Genomic DNA, 23,989 nt, shown 5'->3' on the forward strand with positions numbered 1-23,989 from the left:
CAAAATTTCCTCATAAGGGTGAGGCTGCTGTCCATGACACTTTAACGTCTGGTCCAACAACCTAGGATAACGTAGGGGAACCAAATCTCTCCATATCCGCCCAAACAAGCTGGGTATTAGGCTACGTAAAACCCAACAGACAATGAACTCTTTGATTGCACGACCTCTGTCTGGAAAGTCCCATATGTATATAGGAAAGCTTTATGTACGTTCTTTGACGTACAGATATACCCCAATCATAGAACAGCTACACTACTAAAAATAATGAAAAATCACGCAACTTTAGCAAGGTTTCGTGATTACAAACATTTTTTCGCAAATATTTATTGCGCAATCTTCATATTGCAAATTGTCGAATTTCATGATAGAAAGTAATTAATCATCTTATTTGTAACAAAACTGTTATATTACAGCTTTTAAACTGTGTCAAGGATATATAGTGGTAAAATATAATCATGTTTTTTTTTAAATGGAGCATTATTGACCTAATATTTTTATTAATAGTTTTTATCACATCGTATTATAGACACCTTTCTGAGGATATTATAATGAAAAATTATTAGATTAAAACTAGTTACGTTAGCTAACAAAACATGTATCTTTTTTTTATTTCTAGTTATTTACGATAAATATTCACGAAACACATTATCGAATAAGTAATCATCAAATACAGTGGCGTGCACATTAATGACATAATTAAGGGGGAGCCATTGAGGAGGTGAAATAGGAAAGACAGACATTGCCAATTTTGTTTTTTAAGTTTGTATCGAAAGAAAGGAGGAAGGGCGATTGATTATTTCTTATATGTCAAATGTAAGAATTTATTTTTTTTTAAAGATCTAACGAATAAAGAATTGCTGCACTAATACAATAAATAATATTTTAAACATAGCCAAGAGTACTTTGAAAAACTAGGATGACAACATCAATATAAACAACTTCGTCATAAAGATGGTACAACTTTTATAGTAGTAAAATACATAGTTTAGTCGACTGCACCATATATGTTTTTCATAAAATTGCAAGATAATAAGGTAATTGTTGAGTGTTGATCCACAGCTAAAGTGATTACACTCCTAAATATAGTCTGTCTTATCGTTATAGTAATCACCAATCACCATTATAGTATTTGTTGTGTATCAAATAAGGCATTTAAAACTAAGAAATCTAATAACCTAGTGCTTAAGAAGGGTTTCTAATATATATTTGGATTATAATAAGAGCTATACTCTGGTAAGCCGAGCGTTCTCGGCCCACGGGGTAACGAGTTCGAGTTCAACGAGCCCTAGCCTTGAATTATTCTACCAAAATAAACTAGCAGGATTTAGTCATACAGAAATTATATATTTAACTGAATAATATTTACAAGCAATGTTTACTATATATATACAACAGATTATAACAATGGTTAGGTTTGAAGGGGGTGTGGGACGCTAGGGCTTAGCTCCCGGCGGTAGACAGGCTGTGGGGGCAGCGGTGGTAAAAGGGGAGGCAGCGCCTCCCGGTTATATAAGCGCGTGAGGGACGCGTGATAGTTGCATGTTTGAGTCCCCTCCCCACATTTAGGCAGGCCAGTTTGACCGCTAGATAGCGGGGTCAACATCGGTCATGAGATAGATGGTGATATAATAAGATTAGTGCAGTGGGTTTGTTATCATAAGTCACAGCGTAGCAACTCTGTAAACTGCCTGTCCGTCTGGTTGTCGTATTACCACAACCTCCCCTTCAAGGGTTGCGTGGCTCTCGAGCCACCAGGCCTTGAACCTGGGGATACGACAACCTATGTCTGCGCAGGACAGGCTCTTCCTGGGGCACAGCTCGATGGAGGACAGATCTGGCTACACAGGCTCCACGGGACACTCGTTGCTCGGTCTGGCTGTGGTTGGATATCAGCATTGTCAGCTCCTGGTTGGCTTCTAGACGGGGGTTGGCGACGGCCAGGCCCCGGCGCTGGAAATTTTGCCTTGTCTGCAGGATTAGCTCTGCCTCAGCGGGTAGCTGGACACGGAGGCCTAGGCTAACTCTGGTGGTTCCCAAGGGGGGAATGACGATGGGTGAGGGCGCATAAAATTCCATGGGGGCGCCTGCTTGGTTCAGGTTGCTTGGCCTCCTAGCCCCCACACGGATAGGGATGGCTGTCATCAACAGGGGGCACATGGCTTCAGCTTCGTCCTCTGGGGCGGCCTCTTCCATTGCAACAGCTGCTTCTCCTCCTATAGGCTCGCTGCTGGCTGGCAGGTGCTCCATGTCTGTGTCAGGATTCCAGATGGCATCTCTGGGTGGCTCTGGAACTGGCGGCGGCGGCGGTGGTTCGTTGGGTTGCTCCTGCAGGTCCTCTTCTACTGGGTCACGATCTTGGCCGCTGGGCTGTGGGGCGGCTGTGGCCGGCTGGTGCACTGGGAACTGTCCTGGGTCGCCAGCTGCGGGCGCCGCCGCTCCAACCGGCAGCTCGGTGGCATCCTCGTCGCCGTCCACATCAACTTGGATGTCTGCTGGAATCTGGTGGGCAGTCACATCTCCAGTGTATTTGCGCAGTCGGCCTACATGCGCGGTAACCTCCGAGATCCTGGCGATTGGAGAGGCAGGTTTGATGACATAATGGACTTCTGTAGCTTTCCTCACTACCTTCCAGGGGCCAGTCCATCTTTTGGTGATCTTGGCTGCCTTCCCTGGCACCAGGCGGGGGGCCAGGTACCAGACCAAATCTCCAACCTCATACTTGGCCGTGCCTTCGTAAGCTGCCGCGCTCCTCCGGATGGCCCCCTCCTCCTTCTGCTGGATGGCATCATACACTGCATAGTAACGTTGCAGGAGGGCTTGGACGTTGGCTGGAACCGAGGCATATTCCGTTTCTGGCAGCCGGAGCACCATGTCCACCGGAAGCTTGGCCTCTCTCCCAAAGTAGGCTAGGAACGGGGTCACGCCGGTAGATCTGCAGGCCTTGGTGTTGTAGGCGAAGGCAATGGCAGGCAAGTGGGGCTCCCAGTTGTTGTCGTCTCTGTCTAAGAACAGACGCATGCCGGTATTGAGCGTCCGATGGAACCTTTCCACTCGGTTGGACTGTGGGTTGTAGGGTGGTGGATGTGTCAGGCCAATCTCAAGCCTGGAGGCCAGTTCCTGGAATACCTGGCCGGTGAACTCCATCCCATTATCAGAGTGGATCTTCAGGGGGCATCCAAACGTGGCCAGGTGGCGGTGCAGCAGGGCTTCAGCCACCGTGAGGGTGCGCTTGTTGGGGATGGCGTAGAGGCTGACAAACCGGCTGAACCCATCTTGGCAGGTGAGGATGTAGCGGTTCCCATCTGGGGTCTCTGGCAGCGGCCCCACCAGGTCGATGAACAGGACTTGCTGTGGATACCCCTGGCGGGAGGGTACATGTATCCCTTGCTTCAACCTTTCCTTGGTAACCTTCTGGACACATTCAGGACAAGTCTGAACCATCAGGCGGACGTCACGGGCCAGGTTGGGCCACCAGAAGTGCATGGCCACACGGGCGATGGTCGCGTCCATCCCAAAGTGTCCGGCCATGGGGGTCCCATGGGCTAGAAAGAACGCGTCCGGCTGGAGGGCCGAAGGCAGCAGGTATCTTGTCCGCTCCCCTGTCAGGGTCTGGTCAGTGGTGGTGAGGCAGCCATGCTCGTCAAGTCCCAGGGCTGAGAAGCGGCTGGCGTACTGCTGCTCGTCTCGGTCCTTGCCGCGCAGCTCAGCCTTGGTTGGGGCTCTGCCATCAGCCACCCACTGGCGGACACGGAGCAGGAGGGGGTCTTGTGTCTGGGCTTCTAGTACTCTAGCTGGGTCCAGTCGGGCGGCAGGGGGCCGGCTGGCTGCGGACTCCCCTAGCTGGCAAAGGTTATGGAGATACTCAGCCTGCTCTGCTAATTCTTCGGCGCTGGCCGTTGGCATGTTGGCGTCCTCCCGGCGGCTGAGGGCGTCAGCGTTGGTGTTCTGGGTGCCAGGACGGTGGCAGACAGTAAAGTCTAGGGCCGCTAGCTCCTCTTGCCAGCGGGCCACCATTCCTGTGGATGTGTTCAGTGACTTCATCTGCAGCAAGGCTGAGGAATCAGTGTTGATCTGGAAGCTGCGGTAGGACAAGATGCCATGGAATTTCCGGATTCCATACATAATGGCGGCCATCTCTCCCTTCCAGGACGGGTAGCGAGTCTCGGGGTCGGTTGTCTTGCGCCCCACGGCGGCAATCAGCCTCTCCTTGCCGTCCTGGCATTGACTCAGAATGGCAGAGATGGCGCGGCTGCTGAAATCTGTGGTGAGCTGGAATACCGCTGGCAAGTCAAACCTGGGCGGCGCACGGATGGGGGCTTGACGGAACTTGTCCTTGAGCTGCAGCAGCTGGGCTTCCATCTCAGGTGTCCAGGTTAGGGTCTTGGCCGTCTTCTGCCGATTCATCTCGTAGGTGAGGTCGGCATACTCTGGGATGAAGAGGCGGTAGTATCCAAAGAACCCCAGCAGCGCCAGCAAGTCTTTGGGGGTGCTGGGGGCCGGCCAGTCCAGGATGCGGTCAATATAATCCTCTTGCATGGCTATCCCCTCACGGCTGAGGGTGTGGCCCAGATAATCCACCTTGGCTCGGAACAGCTTAGTCTTGGCTGGCTTGAGGCGGATTCCTCCCCTGCGGTGGGCTTCCAAGACCTCTCGGAGCCTAGCCAGGTGGGCCCAGGTATCCTGGTGGAAGGTCAGGACGTCGTCAAGGTATGACTGGAGGTTGGCTGTGCCTAATGGGTTTAGGACCCCTGCAATCAATCTAGAATAGACGGATGGTGCCGTAGCCAGGCCAAAGGGCATCCTTTTCCATTGATACAAGCCTCTGGGGGTGGTGAAGGCGGTGCAGGGCCGGCTGTCCTCAGACACACGGATGGTGTAGTATGCGGCCACCGCGTCCAGGGCACTGTAGACGCGGTGCCCTCCAGCTCATTCTACCAGCTGCTGGATCCTGGGCAGAGGGTAGCTGTCCAGCTCCAGGCACTTGTTGAGGGCTCTGTAGTCGACGGCCCAGCGGGTGCTCCCGTCCTTCTTCTTGATGGGCACCAGGGGGCTGCTCCAGGCGGAGTCTGACGGCTCTATGACTCCCTCCTGTAGCCAGGTGTCCAATTGTTTCTCCAGTTCAGCCTCCTGCCGCGGGTTCAGATCCCTAAATCTCTGGCGGATCGGCTGGGTCCCTGGCTTGAGGCGTAGCTGCAGCTCGACTATATCGGTGCAGCCGGGGGTAGAGTTGGAGAAGACGTCCCTGTACTCTGATAGCATGGTCCAGACCTCCTTCTTGAGCAAGGGGTCCTTGCGCAGGAACTCGTTGTCTTCCATCTCAAGGGCCTCCCACAACTCTTGCATGTCTGGGGGCTCAGCAGGCTCTTGGAACGAGTGGAGACTCGGGGGAGGCTTATCAGAAACCTCTAAAATGTCAGGCTTGACCAGCTCCCCTGCCACTGGGAGACCAGCGTCCAGCAGGAGGGGCGTCTCCCCTTCATTCACCACCAGTACTCGAAACACAGTGGCGGATCCAGGCCTGTGGGCATACAGGCCTTCTGGGATGACAAGATCCTCCCCAAACCTCTGTTCTGGGGCAGCTAGTTGGATGGCATCCTTGGTGCGGTGGCCTACTAGCTCAACAGGGACCGCCATGACACCGCGGCCAGGCAAGACCACTCGCTTGGCCGTGCGCAGTTGGGGTGGCTGGCCGTCAGTTGGAGTGACAGTGCTTAGCCTATACGTGGCTGGGGTGGGGCCAGCTTCGGCTCCGGGACCCACCGGCCGCGACTTGACGGGCTCGGCCTCGGGAGGGGCTGACGTGTCGGAGCCAGGTGTGGCTCCGAGGGCGTCTGGCCATGATTTGACGGGCTCGGCGCTGGGAGAGGCCAAAGTGCTGGGTCCAGCCTGGGCTCCGTGGGCGTCCGGCCGCGACTTGACGGGCTCGGCGCTAGGAGAGGCCAAGGCAGCGGAGCCATGCATGGTTCCGGAGGCAGCCGGCCACGACTTGACGGGCACGGCGCCGGGAGAGGCTGATTCCTGGGAGTTGAGTGTGGCTCCGGGTACATCAGACCGCGACTTGACGGGTCTGGACTCGGGCTTGGCTGGTGGACTGGCTGGAGGTCCCAGGTAGAGGGGGCCAGGTGGACACGGCTGGCCGTTGATAAAGGTGTCGGCGGAGAAGATTGGTTCTGGAGGGCTGGCAATCTCAGGGAACGTTGTTGGCAGGTTCTCCCGCGGCACCTTGGGCACTGGGGGCAACCCCATGGCTAGTAGGTTGGTCCCCCTATGGGCGTTGAGCGCAGCATCCACCCAGTGCGTGCCTTTCTCGACCACACGCGGCTGCTCTGGCAGCGGGCCTGGCAGAGGCCCCTCATAACTCAACTCTCTCTCGGCTGTCTCCCGGTCAATGGGGACGCCACGGAGTGGGATAAACTCCCCACGCACCCACAAGCAAGGTGGTTGCATGTCGAAACAGAGCCTAGTTCTGAACTCCTTGAGAAAATACCCTCCTAAGTTCAGAGGGTGTGAGAGGTTCCGGACCACAGTCACGTGGTAAAGATGGAGTATAAGAGTGTGTGAGACTGCCATATATAATTCTTTCAATTTTCCTATTACCTGGAGGGGTTGGCCTTCCTCGTTAGCAGTCAGGATTTGGGTGTTGTCCGGAATCAACATGCGTTGCACGCCCATTGCGTGCATGAGGTGTTCAGAAATTACAGCAGACCCTGGTACACGGTTGCCAGAATCGATCATGGCATCAACCTGTACATGCTGGGCAGGGTCAGGAGTAGGAAACCTCACCCTGATATGGCAGGGGAAGTGGAGGTCCTGCCCTTGAGACAAGGGGGCCTCCCGTTCGGCTGGGGTTGGCAGAAACTTTGGTGGTGGCCGAACCGCAGCTATGGTGGTATCGCTTACCATGGTGGCTTAGACTGTAGCTTCGAATCACTAGAGCTTATTAATTATCACTGGGTCAACAATTTTATATTTATTTTTATCACTTGGTTGACATTTATACACACTTGTGTGTTGTTATCACTAGGAGCTCTAGGTGTGATTCTGGAAGCACTGGCAGCAGGGAATGTCCGTCCTGCAAGGTTCAGAGGGGTGACGGCGGTAGGGAATGACCCGTCCTACAGCGCCGCTGGTTCGAATCCCGAAAATGGCGGCAGGGAATGGCCCGTCCTGCAGCGCCTCGGGTTCGAATCCTGGAGGGCAGCGGCAGGGAATGTCCCGTCCTGCCGTGCCTGTGGCTCAAAATCTGCTATCCGTCGCAGTGGTAGGGCTTACTTGTGTGCTGAAGCTTCGCAGCCACACATTGCCTTCTCAAGGAGACCAGCACCCAGCTGTCTGTCTCGTAGGTTTGGCCTGGGTGTCCTGGGGCTTGTCCCAGCTACACTGGCCAATTTAGACTCAGTTCTGTAGCCGTCTGAGCTAAATTATCAGATTACCGTGGCTGCGCACCTAGCGCTACTCCTACACGGTACGGAAAAAGCGTCTTAACTGGCGCTTTTAGCAGGCTAAATCTGCTTGCCGTAGGCCAGAGGCCCACATATTGCGTTCAAAATGATGGAAATTCGACCTAAAAAGGCCGTCTCGCGGGTCAGTTGGCTTCTCAGTTGGCGGCTGATTGTCCCCTTACTAGCCAAAGGGTCCAATCAGAGGTAGAATAGGCTAGTTTCTGTAAGGCTCGATTGAAACACGCTGACACCAAGTTCTGGTAAGCCGAGCGTTCTCGGCCCACGGGGTAACGAGTTCGAGTTCAATGAGCCCTAGCCTTGAATTATTCTACCAAAATAAACTAGCAGGATTTAGTCATACAGAAATTATATATTTAACTGAATAATATTTACAAGCAATGTTTACTATATATATACAACAGATTATAACAATGGTTAGGTTTGAAGGGGGTGTGGGACGCTAGGGCTTAGCTCCCGGCGGTAGACAGGCTGTGGGGGCAGCGGTGGTAAAAGGGGAGGCAGCGCCTCCCGGTTATATAAGCGCGTGAGGGACGCGTGATAGTTGCATGTTTGAGTCCCCTCCCCACATTTAGGCAGGCCAGTTTGACCGCTAGATAGCGGGGTCAACATCGGTCATGAGATAGATGGTGATATAATAAGATTAGTGCAGTGGGTTTGTTATCATAAGTCACAGCGTAGCAACTCTGTAAACTGCCTGTCCGTCTGGTTGTCGTATTACCACAACACGACATTTCAAGGACAGATAGACGTACAGACATTAATCAAGAAGATACTTTGCATCTAAAAATTTAATTTTATTTATGCTCTATAATTATCTACACTTGTAACATGTTTGGATGACTTACAATGAAATGAACAAAATAAAAATCATTTTTTTTCATTCAATTTTACTTCAGCATTGCCAAACAAAAGTTAAATAAGCTTCAAATTTACATTTTTTGTTTGTGTGAAAAATATTTCAAGAGGCGGGGATATGGCAATCAAAGAAAAATCCTCCACTTGTAAAATATAACAACAATTACAGCATGCTATTGTAAGCTGATTTGAATAAAATATATTTTATACATGTTTTACCACTGAATTAATTAAGTTCTCCAATTTAGCGAAAACTCGCATAGAAAACGGGTTGGTTTTATTCTATTTTCCTACCCCCTCAATCCCTTTTTGATAACAAAACCCATAGATACTAGGGGTGAAGCAACTAGTACAAGTATAAATTTTAAAAATCTTGGATTCTTCACAAGATCATAAAATTAAGAAAAGCCGCACATACTAAAATAAAGATTAAGTAATGTTAAAAAATTTGGGGTAGAGGTAATAGTCAAATAAATTTTTAAAAGTTATCCTTTTTCTTCCAAACGTACATATTTCATTACTTATGGATGATCAAACCATTCTATCGACTTTAAATTTTGCATGCACCATAAGCATCTTAATTATTTTTTACAAATCATAATTGGAACGGTGAATAGGCATAATATTAAACATTAACCCTTACAGATCGGGCCCCTATTCCCACCGGGGGGGATCGGGGGGGGGGGGGTCATATTGACCCCCCCTCTATCTCGGCTTCTGTTACAGATAAAGACGTAAAATTTTTTTTCTGGTGGTTCATGTGTATTTTTAGAGAAAATTACTTTTTCTAGTCATAGCGGTCAGGCCGCTCCTTAGCCGCTTTTTAGCGGCCAGCCGCTAAATTTTAAAACAGCTGTAGAGCGGCCAATTTTGCAGCTAGGATGACCAAATTTTAGGACGAACTTTTATTTTTCATAACAAAAAAAAATACTTTTTCTGATCATCGCCGAAAAACGGCAAATAACGGAAACCGCCATTTTCGGCGGTTACGGCGGTAAAACGGCGGTTGGCGGCGCCAATTAATATTTTATCTGTTTATTGTTGCTCAAGAATTTACCAAAAAAATTTATAGGTCTCTAGCTGTAATAGAAGCAACGATATTCATGATATATGTCTGTAGTAAAATCCGGACAAAAATCGGTCATAAAGTCGGTCAGGGTGCGGTCAAACGGTCATAACACCACTTTTCTCATAAGGTCATTGATATCTTAGTATTCACCAAAAAAATTTTAGGTTTCTACCTTATATACAAAGTCACAATGTAGAAATTAAGATTTATTTAGAATCTTTTTTTAAAATTTTGTTGCTACCCAACCGACTTTGACCGGACACCACGACCGACACAGACCAGATATCCTAATAAAATCAACTCTTGCCGACGTATAATTACTAAACTTAAAAAGTCATGTAGTCACAACTCTCTATCTTACCTACAAAAAAAATGACATTGAAAAAATAGAGGGGGGGGGGGTCAATTGTGGAATCTTACATTTCAAAAATCGTATCGGCGTTGAAGATATCTTCACCAAGAGAAGGGAAAGTAGAATCTTACATTTCAAAAATCGTATCGCCGTTGAAGATATCTTCACCAAGAGAGGGGAAAGTGGAAAGGTAGATTACAGTTTTAGAGGGTCCAAACCATAATCATAGATTATATTTCTGCTTCTATAAAAATGGATTCAACTCCCTAACTGTTATATCTATAAGAAATGTTTCGAGAAAATAAGAATTAGTGGAAATTGTCTTATCCCTATATCCCTGGTAAAACTGCATAAAATAATATTCCAAGTCTCGCATAGTAGTACAGATAAACAGTAAGTTACAAAAATGGATTTATTTTCATATGTAATAAGTTAATCGATATATCATAATTACTTGGATGTTGCACCATTTTCTCATCTACTCTAATAAAATGGTACTTTCAGCAGGCTATTATAACGATAACCCCCCTCCCCCTCTTTACCTCATCCCCTTCCATCCTAATGATTAAAATAGCAATTTGAATGGATGACAAAATTTTTCTTTTCATAATATCCACATATATTATATCCATTAATAAGCTATCTTTTAGACATAATTTATAAAATTTTCATAGAATTTGATATTTAAGAGTAAGAAAATGTACGATAAATACATAATAATCTTGATTTAATTTTAAAATCTCAAAGTTTTTAGCCAACAAATGAGAAAACGTATTTATAAAACATCATAATACAGAGTCATCCATTCGCGTGTCTTACTGGATTAACTTATCTACAAGTACTCTATATTTTTGGGAATGTTTAAAGCTGTATAATTGATGTAAAAGGAATAAACAAACGATAATCATCTTTACGGCCTAGACATCAATAGATAATACAGCTAGGGCCCTGTCCTGCAGAAACAAAGCAAGATTTATTGCGGCAAAAACCACGTAAACGTGCAAAATTTAAGGCAATAAAATCCGTGAAAAAAAATGTTAAAAAATCACGCAACCTTGGCGCGTCAACCAACCGCGCGTTTTTTGATGATGTCATGAATTACGCGCTCTTGATAGGGGGGATGTGATTGGACTGAGGGGAAGGTGCATGCACGCACGAGATGAAATACAAACACGCGTTTTTTCAAAACATGAGGATAAACAAATATTATATCTTTAATAGTGCAGCTACCATATAACTAATATACGTCTGTTTGTTACTAAGCCATCTATTTAATATTGTTTTGATAAAAAGTAAATTAACTATAAAATCTTTGTTTATAGATAAATTTTGAAAACTTAAACCATTAATTGCTTACATTTTTGTTTATGTTTTTGCACTATCTTCCCAAAATTGCAGTCAATTTTTATAAAAAATTTAGTTTGGCTGTTATTTTTGGATATTATAATCCTTGTCATTTTTTTCAAGTTTTGCCTAGAAACAAGATAATATTTTGAAAGTGGGGGTAAACACAGGAATCTCAAGGGATAAGACAATGTATTATAAATAAGTGTACATACCCAATGATGATAATCAAAATTGACACTTCTTTAGTTTATATGTTTGGTTGAAAAGTTTGGCGCAACTAGTTTGGAACCAACTAAACTAATCAAAATTCAATAAAAGTAGACAAAGTTTTTAAGCCAATGAATAAGATAACGTGGTTATAAAACTTTGGGTAAAAGTAAAATTTACAATTGAATGTCCCCTACCTCTCTGGGGGTAAATAAGTCCACATTTTAATTATGAAACCATTAAAATTATTTTTAAAGGAGGAAAAACTATTAAAATGCCTAATTAAATTTTAAATGCAATTCCCAAAACTTGTTGAAAATTGTTAATTCTGTAGGGTAGCTACCTAAAACTTGGGTTTGTAATAAATTATTATTATTTTTATTAGTGGTTTTTATAACATTCTAAAAATTATTCTATTTTGAAAAAAATCTTACAAAAGTCCTATTTGTAAATTAATGCTAAAACTTTTGATTTATTGAATTGTCTTCACAATGACTATAATTCTGAAGTGGATCAAAAATTTATCCCCTGTCGAAAAATATACAAATGTCAGAATCTTCCTAATGATTTTAAACTTTGTATAGTATGCCTGGTATTAAATTTATAGTATAGATGTGTATACCTACCTCCTTTCATTTTTCAAAGACCTCTTTCGTCTGCTTCTGAATTATTTTCTGCTACTTGGCTGTGTAATATAAGCAATTTCATGGTTGATTTTAATTAATCCAATAGGAAGGTTGCACAAGACGGTTGCGATGGGGAGATACAGTTATTTAACCCTTTCTCCCTCTTGTGTTTTACACTAATGTTATAACAAAGAATCATTCTATTTATCAATTTTGTTTTATATAAATTGGCATAATGTTTCAATCAGAAAAGTCTATAGCCGTTGCTTTATTTAGGTAGCATTATAATTGTTTCGTTTCGTGGATGTTGTCAATCTTGTTTTACTTTGTCTGTGTTTGAAATGTTTTTCATCCTTGATTTATTTCCTGCCCTTCTAAGCAAATGAAATAAGCAAGCTTGATAGATATAGGATTTTAGACAAATATTATAAGAAATAAAAAAACTAACAAGGATAATCGCTCATCATATCCATAAAAATATACGCAGCGCAGCAGAATCAAGCTAAAATTGATTAATTTATGTGAAATATACTTAATGACAGTTTGTCATACTTACACTGTTAAACGAACCTACAAGCTTTACCTATTTATGTTGCAGTTGCACTACTTATCTTTGAAAAATGACTTTGTGGTGCATATTTTAAATTTAAGTTAGGTTAGGTCTACTTAGGGTTATAATAGGTGTGCAGCAAAATCTGTATAATAAAATATTCACAACTAGCGGTTACGCCCCTAGAGGCCTCTAGGGGCACTTGAGGAGGAGAGAGTCGAATTTAATAACCCAATTCCTTATTTTAGATTTTAAAAGAAAAAGAAAAGAAAAAATTGGGGGGGGCGGTTTTTTTGGGGTGGGGGGGTGGTTAGGGGTGTCCCACCCCCTAAGAAAATAGTTGTAAACCTACCCGGGACCTACGAGAAGCTACCCTGTTAAGGATAACCCAATCGGTTCAGCGGTTAGCGAGATCCTTCGGTACAGACACACAAACACAGAGACATCCTGTTACTTTAGTATAAGGATAGGAAACAATTGCTCATTTTGAGAGAGGTGTTTATGTTGCTCTAATTATTTGATAATGTGATACAGTTGCGGAACTTAATAATCACCTTTGTAGGGCTATGTAGTTATTTTAGACCCCACAGGGTTGATCCTCAACCAGGGTTTCCTTGTCTACCATTTGTTGTTCAGAATATTTGTCTTGCACGATGATAGATAGAAAGGTAGATATGTTTGTATCCATATGTGAGATTCAAGTATGTATAATATGTGTTTATATCATCAGGGAGAAAAGAAAAAGTAATAAGATTTTGTTTGTTTGTTAGTATATAGTTATACTTCACTTTGATCCCGTGATGGTTTAACCTATTTTAGTTTGAAATATTAGTCTTTAGGCTCTATCGTTCAACATAAAGCTAGTGACGCAGTCGCTAGTTCTTATAAAATTATGTCTACTTGTTTGTCTAAAATAAAAGATCCCTATAATCACATGCAGCTTTTCTGACAATTATAATCTAATTGTTTCAACGATTTTTTTCTATAGGCAAGGAATCCATATAGGTTTAGCAGTTAGCGATGTCTTTCGGTAAAGACAGATGCACATACTGTTATTTTTATATAAGAATTTACTTGTCCATTGAACCACATGTTTATCTCTAAATATGGTCGTAGCTAATCAAATATATTTCTCCTATAACACGTCTAGCATATATACATTAAACATATGGATGTTAGAGGATCCATGGATTTAGCAATGGTAAAATACAGCAACTTACCCTAACTTAAACTTTATTGTCAACATTACGTCATACCTAAGACGTTAATACGTTCCTCTAAAATTAAATACTGGTATTTGACATTTGTCAAAAAACAGGTGCATTTTACTTTTTGGAACTTAGTTTATTAGAAGTATTGGTTGAAAAGTTTAGACACTGCCGATATGAACCAACCAATAGGAATTTGATAAAAGTACCCTAATTGTTTTAAGGCAACGAGTGAGATTTCATTTAATGTTAACAAATTACTAATTTATAAACTAAATCAGTCACTGGTTAAAACTTCAAACAAGGATGACAACATCCATAAGTAGCGAAGCACAAAAAATTGTGGATGGGAATACGTAGAAGTAGATTTAAAGTGTATTTATTAAAATCAAGAATAGATGTATTGGAGAAAATAAACACGAAACCTTGTTTTATTTTGTATGATGAAGACGGTTAAAGTAAATTACATACTAGATGCACATAACAATGGGGGAAAAAAATTTGAAACTGTTAATGCAAAAAAGTTTTAAAATTGGACCAAAAATACCAAAGATATGGGGAAATATGTCAAACATATAAAAATAGCCAAAAACCTGCTAAAAGGCAGTTTGGCCGCCATTGTTTCTTTGTTTAAAACACCAGAAATTTAATGTTAATATCTTTAACTGAAATTTTTTTGAAAATTGGACTATAAACACCAAAGATGTGGGTAAAAATGTGATAAATACAAAAATAGCCAAAAACCTGCAAAAAGGCAGTCTGACAGTCATTGTTGTTTTCTTCAAATGACAGGAAATTTAATTTTGATATCTTTAACTGAAAAAATTTCGAAAATCGGACCATAAACACCAAAGATATGGGGAAAAATGTGAAAAATATAAAAATAGCCAAAAACCTGCAAAAAGGAAGTCTGGCCGTCATTGTTGTTTTCTTCAAATGACGGGAAATTTAATTTTGATATCTTTAACTGAAAAAATTTTGAAAATCGGACCATAAACACCAAAGATATGGGGAAAATTTGCAAAGTATAAAAAATAGCCTAAAACCTGCTAAAAAGCAGTTTGACCGCCATTAATGTTTTATAGTTAATTGTGCTCCTTAATGATGGGAATGTTGTCAAAAAATTTCAGCTCTCTATCTTTTATAGGAGCAAAGAAAATCACGTTTCCCCCAATTCATTAATTACGGACGGACAGACGGACGGACAGACGGACAGACGGACGGACGGACATTGTGAATTATAGAGTAGCTTCGCTACTAAAAATAATGAGCAATAATTAAAATGAAGTCTTGTTTATGTGAATCTGTATTCAAACTGTTAAAAATCCATGGAACCCTAAGGGATATACACACCATGTAAATAAAAATGTTTAGGGCATCTAGGATAGTGGAAAAAGAGCATGTTTTTTGGAACGTTTACGACATTCCATTTTTCAATAAAATTCATAAAAATAATAATTTTGTATTATGAGCAATCATAATTGACTGGCGGAAAATCATGAGGTTGCAATTAAAACTGAATATGAAGGGGTAGTTGTTTTCTTGGATAAAACATCAAATATGAATATGAAGTTGGAATAGTCTTGAACCTGCCCTAGACCTCGACAGAGTGTCTGTAAAAATTATAAAACTTTCGTTCCGGCATTTTACGAGATCTTACTGAACTACTTTAATTTACGCTTTGATATGGACAAGACATCCATGGTTTAAATTAGATATAGAAATAATAATAAAACACATTGAAATAAAAAGAAATCAAACAGTTTCTTTGCATGGTGTGTCTTTTCTGCATCACATTGTAAAATCATCATAATAGTACATTATTACAACAGCACAAATTGCTCCTTTTCACTCTAGACATCATATTTTACAAGGAGGGAGGGGACATTGAACTGTATTCAGATATTTTGGATACTTTTATTAAATTTTAGTAGGTTTTGTTTATCATCATTGGCGATATATATAAAATTATCGTCCATTGTATTATACCTGATATTTTGTATACTTTCGCTATTCAAATATGGTAATATGCGAAAGTTAATGCACAGCTCTTTTGATATGGAAATCAAACATTTTAACATGATACAAAAACACTTGGAACAAATATTTCACCTTTTTATTCAATACATTTGAATTTTTATTTTGATGTTTTTAAATAGCTTATTTTTATAATACAACTAAGGTGGATTCTTTAAAAAAAAGTTACTAATAGGGTCGCTGCATTGCTGCTTCACCAAAATTGTTTTTGTGAAAAATCCTCCCAAATCACATAAAAATCTCCAAAATTAAATAAAATCTTTAAGTTAATTACCCTTCTATCAGGGGCGTCCAAGCTTTTTTTTTGGGGGGGGGTAAAATGGCGCGCGAAGCGCGCCGAAATTTTTTTTTCCCCCAAAAAAAATTTTTACCCCGGGGGTAAAATTTGATTGGGGGGGGTAATTACCCCCCCTAAAGTCTGTTGGGGGGGGTAAATACTCCCCCCAAATCTGTTGGGGGGGGTAATTACCTCCCCCAAACTAATTTACCCCGGGGGTAAAATTTTTTGGGGGGGTAATTTAATTATGTAAAAAAAGCACCTACCTAATCTATTAAGTTAATAAGTACTATCCTATAACATAAAGTATCAAGTAAGGTTTATTTGACTATAGCTTCAGATTTTATTACTTTTAATACTGAGTTCTCCTTTTTAGGAAAGCTTCACATAGATCCCATGATGGTTCCACACTATTATAGGTCAATCCTTTGAGTGGTTTTAGGCTATTTTCTCCTCCCTTTTTACCCTTTAGAAAACACGAGTTCTTAGATGCTAAGGGCGCCACTACTATTCAAATATATAGTAGTATCTCATTCTTTAGAACATAAAAATACAATAATTAACTCACTAACCAATGAACCAATATGATTATACTTTAAAGTGAAGCGTCTTATAGGTCCTGGTAAGTTTTATAACTAGTTTTGAGACACCCTGACATCCTCCCAAAAGAAATCGTCTATAGAAATTCTTTTTCATTATTTAATGAAATATTTAATTTAGTTAGGTATCTATTTTATGGAATCTTCAGTGCTTTACAATTGGTGCATTATTTGCCAAATGTACCACTTTTCTGCACTACCTCTCCGATTTTGTTAATACTCTATATTTTGGTCCGTTGGGTCATTCAAGGATGCTGGATGGCCAAAAAAAAGTTTCAGAGTCCCTGGATGTCTAGATATCTAGCTATCTATGAAGGTAGGTAACAAAAATGTAAAAAACACCCATTTTTTCACAATTTTAAAAATTAATTTTTTCATCAATCTTACATCCAATCTATACATTTTATACACCAAAATGATCGTTTATTCATGTAAAAAGCGCACATAATGCTATTTTGGCCAAAACTCTAATTTTACAGGGTGTCCAACAAAAAGTGTATTTTGGATATCTAGCGTAATACCCAAAATACCTGTCCGAAAAAAATCATTTTTTTTGGCTTAAATCCTGTGTTTTATCTGTGTGCATAAATGGTATATAACGGTTCGAACCACCCGGGACTATAAGGTTGTCAAATTTCACTTTGGGACACCCTGTAAATGTGATTTTTGCGTCTGTAGAGCTAAAACTTGGTCCAAATTGGCTATTTTTTTAAAATTACTCTAATATGTGTCTTAGTATGTTTGGCCATAGTGTTTTCTGACCAGATCAATATTTTCATATTTTTTGGACACCCTGTATTTTCAAAAAAAGAGAGAAAAATTTTTTGTTTTTTTTTAAATTTTTTTTTCTATTTTTAAGTTACTTAAAACTGTCATATAGATACAGATTTTGACCAATAACAATAATATTTGCCTATTTTACAATTTTTTACACTTTTGGGACACCCTGTGCATGTTTTTGATAAATGATTGTTTTTGCCCATTTTTGGGGGGAAGGAGTCGTTTTAGGGCCATAGACTATTTCTTCATTTTTGTAGAACTTTTCAAGACACATCATTTGTTATTTATGCAAAAACCGCAAAAACCGAACCGTTTTGCCGTTATTCAACGCCAAAGGCGGAATTTTTTTACGTTTTTGCCGTTCCGGAGGTTGTAATGGGCATTTGTGGTAAGAAAACGTTGATTTATCAAGATCCCTCTTAAATACTTTTATTTAGGTAATTTAATTTACTAAATTTCATATTAAGTAAAATTTTTTGTGCAGCTAACCGTTTTTCGTCGAGATGGATTTCAATTGTTAAAACAAGAAAATTAAGTGAATATAACATAAATAATTGCTATAACATAAGTGATAAAAGAAACATAAATCATGTGCATTTGAAATTCCTTTTGACAAAAATCGGTTGGATATACAAAAAAATTTACTTCACATGAAATTTAGTAAATTAAAATGCCTAAATAAAAGTATTTCACAGTTATTTGATAAATCAACGTCTTCTTACCACAAATGCCCATTAGAACCTCGGGAACGGCAAAAAACGTAAAAAATTCTGCCTTTGGCGGTGAATAACGGCAAAACGGTTCGGTTTTTGCGGTTTTTGCATAAATAACAAATGATGTGTCTTGAAAAGATCTACAAAAATGAAGAAATAGTCTATGGCCCTAAAACGACTCCTTCCCCCCGAAAATGGGCAAAAACCATCATTTTTCAAAAACATGCACAGGGTGTCCCAAAAGTGTAAAAAATTGTAAAATAGGCAAATATTATTGTTATTAGTCAAAATCTGTATCTATGTGACAGTTTTAAGTAACTTAAAAATAGAAAATTTTTTTTAAAAAAAACAAAAAATTTTTCTCTCTTTTTTTGAAAATACAGGGTGTCCAAAAAATATGAAAATATTGATCTGGTCAGAAAACACTATGGCCAAACATACTAAGACACATATTAGAGTAATTTTAAAAAAATAGCCAATTTGGACCAAGTTTTAGCTCTACAGACGCAAAAATCACATTTACAGGGTGTCCCAAAGTGAAATTTGACAACCTTATAGTCCTGGGTGGTCCGAACCGTTATATACCACATATGCACACAGATAAAACACAGGATTTAAGCCAAAAAAAATGATTTTTTTCGGACAGGTATTTTGGGTATTATGCTAGATATCCAAAATACACTTTTTGTTGGACACCCTGTAAAATTAGAGTTTTGGCCAAAATAGCATTATTTGCGCTTTTTACATGAATAAACGATCATTTTGGTGTATAAAATGTATAGATTGGATGTAAGATTGATGAAAAAATTAATTTTTAAAATTGTGAAAAAATGGGTGTTTTTTACATTTTTGTTACCTACCTTCATAGATAGCTAGATATCTAGACATCCAGGGACTCTGAAACTTTTTTTTGGCCATCCAGCATCCTTGAATGACCCAACGGACCAAAATATAGAGTATTAACAAAATCGGAGAGGTAGTGCAGAAAAGTGGTACATTTGGCAAATAATGCACCAATTACATCATAGATCCCCACCCAAAAAAAAAATTTTCAGTAAAATTTTTTTTAAGAACATTTAATTTGGGGGGGGTAAATACCCCCCCCCAAAAAAATTTTTTTTAAAGAACATTTATTTTGGGGGGGGTAATTACCCCCCCCCCCCAAATGGTTTGGAAGGGGTAAATACCCCCCCCAAAATCGTTGGGGGTGCCTACGGCACCCCCAAGGTAGGGGTAATTTTTTTTGGGGGGGGGGGTATTGTTCAAAAAATTTTGGGGGTGCCTACGGCACCCCCAAAATCGTTTGGGGGTGCCAAATGGCCCATTACCCCCCCCCTTGGACGCCTATGCCTTCTATGATTTAATTTAATTTTTGTACATTTTTTTATCTGAATTTGGATGATTTTTCACAAAAACAATTTTAGTGAGGCAGCGATGGAGCGACCCTAATTTTTAAAAAAAAGAATCCATTCCTGGTTGCTTCCGTAGCTTTCCTGAAATGGAGAACTCAATTGGTTAAGTATCTTATTAGTGTCTGTAAAATGGACTTACGTACTTTTTGATAAAAATTGTAGAGTTGCTTCGTTTTCATAATTGTATCTTACTGTTACAAGAATCATCATGCAAAGTTAAAAGTTACAGGATAATTCTAACATTCCTTATACAACGATAAAAACTTTCTCTAACAGACGTACGGCAGTATGAAACAACCCTAATTGTAGTAATGCTTCGCTTTTACCAAATAACTCAGCTTGACGCTAGAAGGTGTAAAATTAATTTGACATGAATACTGATTATTTCTTAAATAGGCCTTTCAAATATTTCAATACATAATTTAGGTCATTAAATATTTTACATTAGACCTGTCCATTATTACTAACGAAGCAACTCTATAATTTTAGATGTCCGGCCGTCTATCCGTCTGTCTGTAAATAACATTATGTGCGAAACGTGATCTTATCAGCTTCAATTAAAGATAGATGGATGATTTTGTTTCATGAAGTTTCTAAATACTGATCAGCATCCTGTATATATAATTTACATGATGTGCCGGCCATGCTACAAATAACAGACACTTGTTTGTTACACATTTTTGTGCTTTTCATCCTTGTTTTTACTGAAGAAAATAATGTATATGCCTAGCGCTGCAAATACAAGCAATCATTACATATAAAAAGTAAACTGTAATAGAACAGAAATGTCTATTCATATTAATAATCAGTAATAAGTCAAGTTATATAAAAAGTTGTTGAACAAATGATTTGCAAACTTTGATATAAAAAAATTTCATGAAATTGAACCAGTCTATTCTACATTTTAAATATTTACATGTAAGTATTTAATATTATAATATGTATATTGATATCTATTAGTACGTATATGAATTTTGTATACGGAATTTAGTATACATAGAAAATAAGCCTTTCAATTTACATCATAATAACAAGGAAAATTATATCCATAAGAAGCGTAGAAACAACATTATATACTATTACTATAACATGATGTTTATTAGATAAAGCTTAATGGATGTAAAATATACGTGGATATTATGACAGGGAAAAAATTGTCCTTAATTTAGGTTGTTTACATGGAACTCATTTATTGATCATTTCGTTCATCCGGTAGGAGGGAAGGTGATTGGGTAAAGAGGGTGGATGGGGTAGTCTAAGATATCGTTATTTACACACCTTTTGGGACCAATACAGTTTAAAGTCTAACGTTCATTTCCTCCCTAGAGTACATGACATAATGCGTCAGTGTGAGACAGTCGGACGTTCGAACATACCCTAATAGCTACGATATTGATCATCATATTCAATTACAATTAGCTGTGGTCTATTAAAATCAAGGTCATAGGAATATGGAAATGGACGAAACATTAATCTTCTTTATAATTATTTAGTTCAGAATTCTGCCTGTGTTAGATGGAAACTAATATTCAGGGGGAAAAAAGTTGAAGATTAAAATACTTATACTGCCCTCTCCCTCATTGAACAAAATTAAGGACCTTCTAATCCATAGAATTTGAATCTTTTCATATTCTAACATACGTCATTCAGAAATTACATATATAGAACATAACAAATTACCATAGGTTAAAATTATTTGTTGAAATGTTTGGACACAGATACTTTGAACCTATCGATCAAGATTTAAAAAAAAAATAACCCAAAGTTTATAAGCCATCGATTTAGGGAAAGTGTTTATAAAATTTTGGAGAAATACTAAACTACATAACTTTTGTGTCACTTTTGAGCAGGGTTCGGAAGCCGCAGCCGCAGCCTCAGCCTCAGCCACCATCAGCCGCGCGGCTTACGAGAAGCCTCAAAATCAGCCGCGCGGCTTCCTCAGCCACCCAATAAGCCTCAGCCTTAGTCGCAGCCGCGCGGCTTAAAGAAAACATAAGCCACTGTAAGCCTCAGCCGCATTCAGCCACTGTAAGCCTCAGCCACTGTAAGCCTCAGCCACAAAACTCCAATTCAGCCACATTAAGCCTCAGCCGCACTAAGCCTCATTCAGCCAACGCCCCTCTAAGCCTCAGCCGCAATCAGCCGCGCGGCTTATAGTTGGGGAAGCCTCAGCCACACTCAGCCGCGCGGCTGTTAATAATTTGAAGCCGCAGCCGCACTCAGCCGCGCGGCTTCAAGAAAGCCTCAGCCGCAGCTGCAAAGTTATGATTATGCCGCAGCCGCGCGGCTTGATATTTGTAAGCCGCAGCCTCAGCCGCAGCTTAATTTTTTAAATTCAGCCGCAGCTTTGACACAGCCGCGCGGCTGAGATATTGTAAGCCCCAGCCGCAGCCGCAGGTGCTAAATTAGTACAAGCCTCAGCCGTCAATTCAGCCGCGGGGCTTAATTTTCATTTAATTTTGTCTGTCTGAAGCTTAAGATCTCAGCAACCACTGAACTGACAATGTTGTCCTTCTCAGGAATCCTTTTACTAAAGTAACAGGATGTCTGTGTGTCTGTACCGAAGGATCTCGCTAACCGCTAACCCGATCGGGTTCTCCTTAACAGGGTAGCTTCTCATAGGTCCTGGGAAGGTTTATAACTATTTTTTTGGGGGTGGGACACCCCCAACCCCCCCAAAAAATTAAAAATCCCCCCCCCCAAAAGAAAAATTTTTTTTTTACTTTTCTTTAAAAATTTAAAATAAGAAATTGGGTTATTAAATTTGACTCTCTCTCTTCCTCAAGTGCCCCCTAGAGGCCTCTAGGGGCGTAGCCGCTAGTTATATATATATTGACATTGGATGGTTTTGAGCTAATTTTGGGGTGGGGGTCAGACATTTCCATCGCCCAAAAATAATTTTTTTAAATGTAGTTTTTTTTTAATGTTATACTTTTAAATTTTTTTATATTCTTTTATAAAAATTTGATCTTAATTTTTTTTTTAAATTACAACATAGAAACTACCATCTCGAACAACTACAAAAAGTTTGAACTTGTAATGTAAGAGCTCCAGTGGCGCAATCAGTTAGCGCACGGTTCTTCTACACTGTTATGCCGGGGTTATAAGTTCGAATTTCACCAGGAGCAATACGTTTTTGAACGTTGATACTTATGAATATTATTGAATACTATTTATAGGGTAACTGCCCTACTGACGTTTGCCTAATTTTATTGTTTTTAAAAGATACAAATTCTTCAGAATTTACTTAATATTCACTATGAATTTGTATTATCTTAAATTTTATTTCTTGTACAAGTGGCCTATTTAGCTCAATGGTAGAGCACTCGTCTTGTAAACTAGGGACCAAGAGTTTAAACCTCACAGGGGGCAATCAATTTTTGTGATACTCAAGTTATATAGTAGCTTTTCTATTATTTTTCCGTTTAGGTACGCAATGCTTGTTCTATATAATTAAGCTTCTCCTACTTAGATATTTCTTCAATTTTAAATGTATTTAATACTTTGTGGTTGATGAGAGACACTGAAAAAGTTATGCAAAAAAAAGATTTATACATATTTCATTTTTCATAGTATTTTTAAATTAATGAAAATAATTAAATTAAGATTTGGGGAGGGGGGAGGGTGTGTGTGTGTGTTTATTTTGAACACAAATTATCCTAATATGTTTTCTAACAAAAAAAATTTAAACAGCGATGTATTTTACTTTTTAAAGTTGGTTAAAAAAAGGTCTGTAAAATGCAATAAATTGTCCTGTATAATATGCAAAAAAATCTACATAATCTTTATGTACTCGATAGATTGAAATAGTTAAATGATTATCATATATCATCCGATTTTGTTTATTTTACAAAGATGCTTACTAAAATTGATTTTATTTTCGAAACTGCAATTATTATAAAAAAAAATGTTTCTTTATCTTTATCATTATGTTATACAATTTCTGAATTTATAAGCAATACATGAATCGATATATTATTACTTTGATGTTGTCCATATTTTCATGTACTCTGATAAAGAAATAATCTCAGCTAGCTAAAATAACAATAACCCCCATACACCCCCTTTAATCCATCTCTCCCCTCTTATGGGATATATAAATGAACTGGCCAATAAATGAGGTCCATAATTTTATTAACAAATTTTCTTTTTTTTAATATATCCACATATTCTATTATATAAAGTGGTAATGTGAAGCTTCTTATTGATCCAGGGAAGGTTTATAATTTTTTGGGGGAAATGTATCTTTTCCCTCCCAAAAAAAGATGACCCTCAAAATAAATTATTTTTGCTTCCCTTAAGTATTCCTAGAGGTTTTAGGGGCGCATCCACTAGTATCCTTTAACCATTAACTCATTACATATTAAAACAGGTTTTAAAAGTATGTACATAAGAGTTATACCTATGAAATTTAGCACCCAATAATTTATTATAATTGTGATATTTAGACCTAAATTTTTCTTCAAAATTTCTGTCACCTTTGGTCTAGGGGTT

Source organism: Acartia tonsa, chromosome 12 (assembly GCF_053477335.1).
Source record: "Acartia tonsa isolate MP-2025a chromosome 12, ASM5347733v1, whole genome shotgun sequence".
Taxonomy (NCBI): Eukaryota; Metazoa; Arthropoda; class Copepoda; order Calanoida; family Acartiidae; genus Acartia; species Acartia tonsa.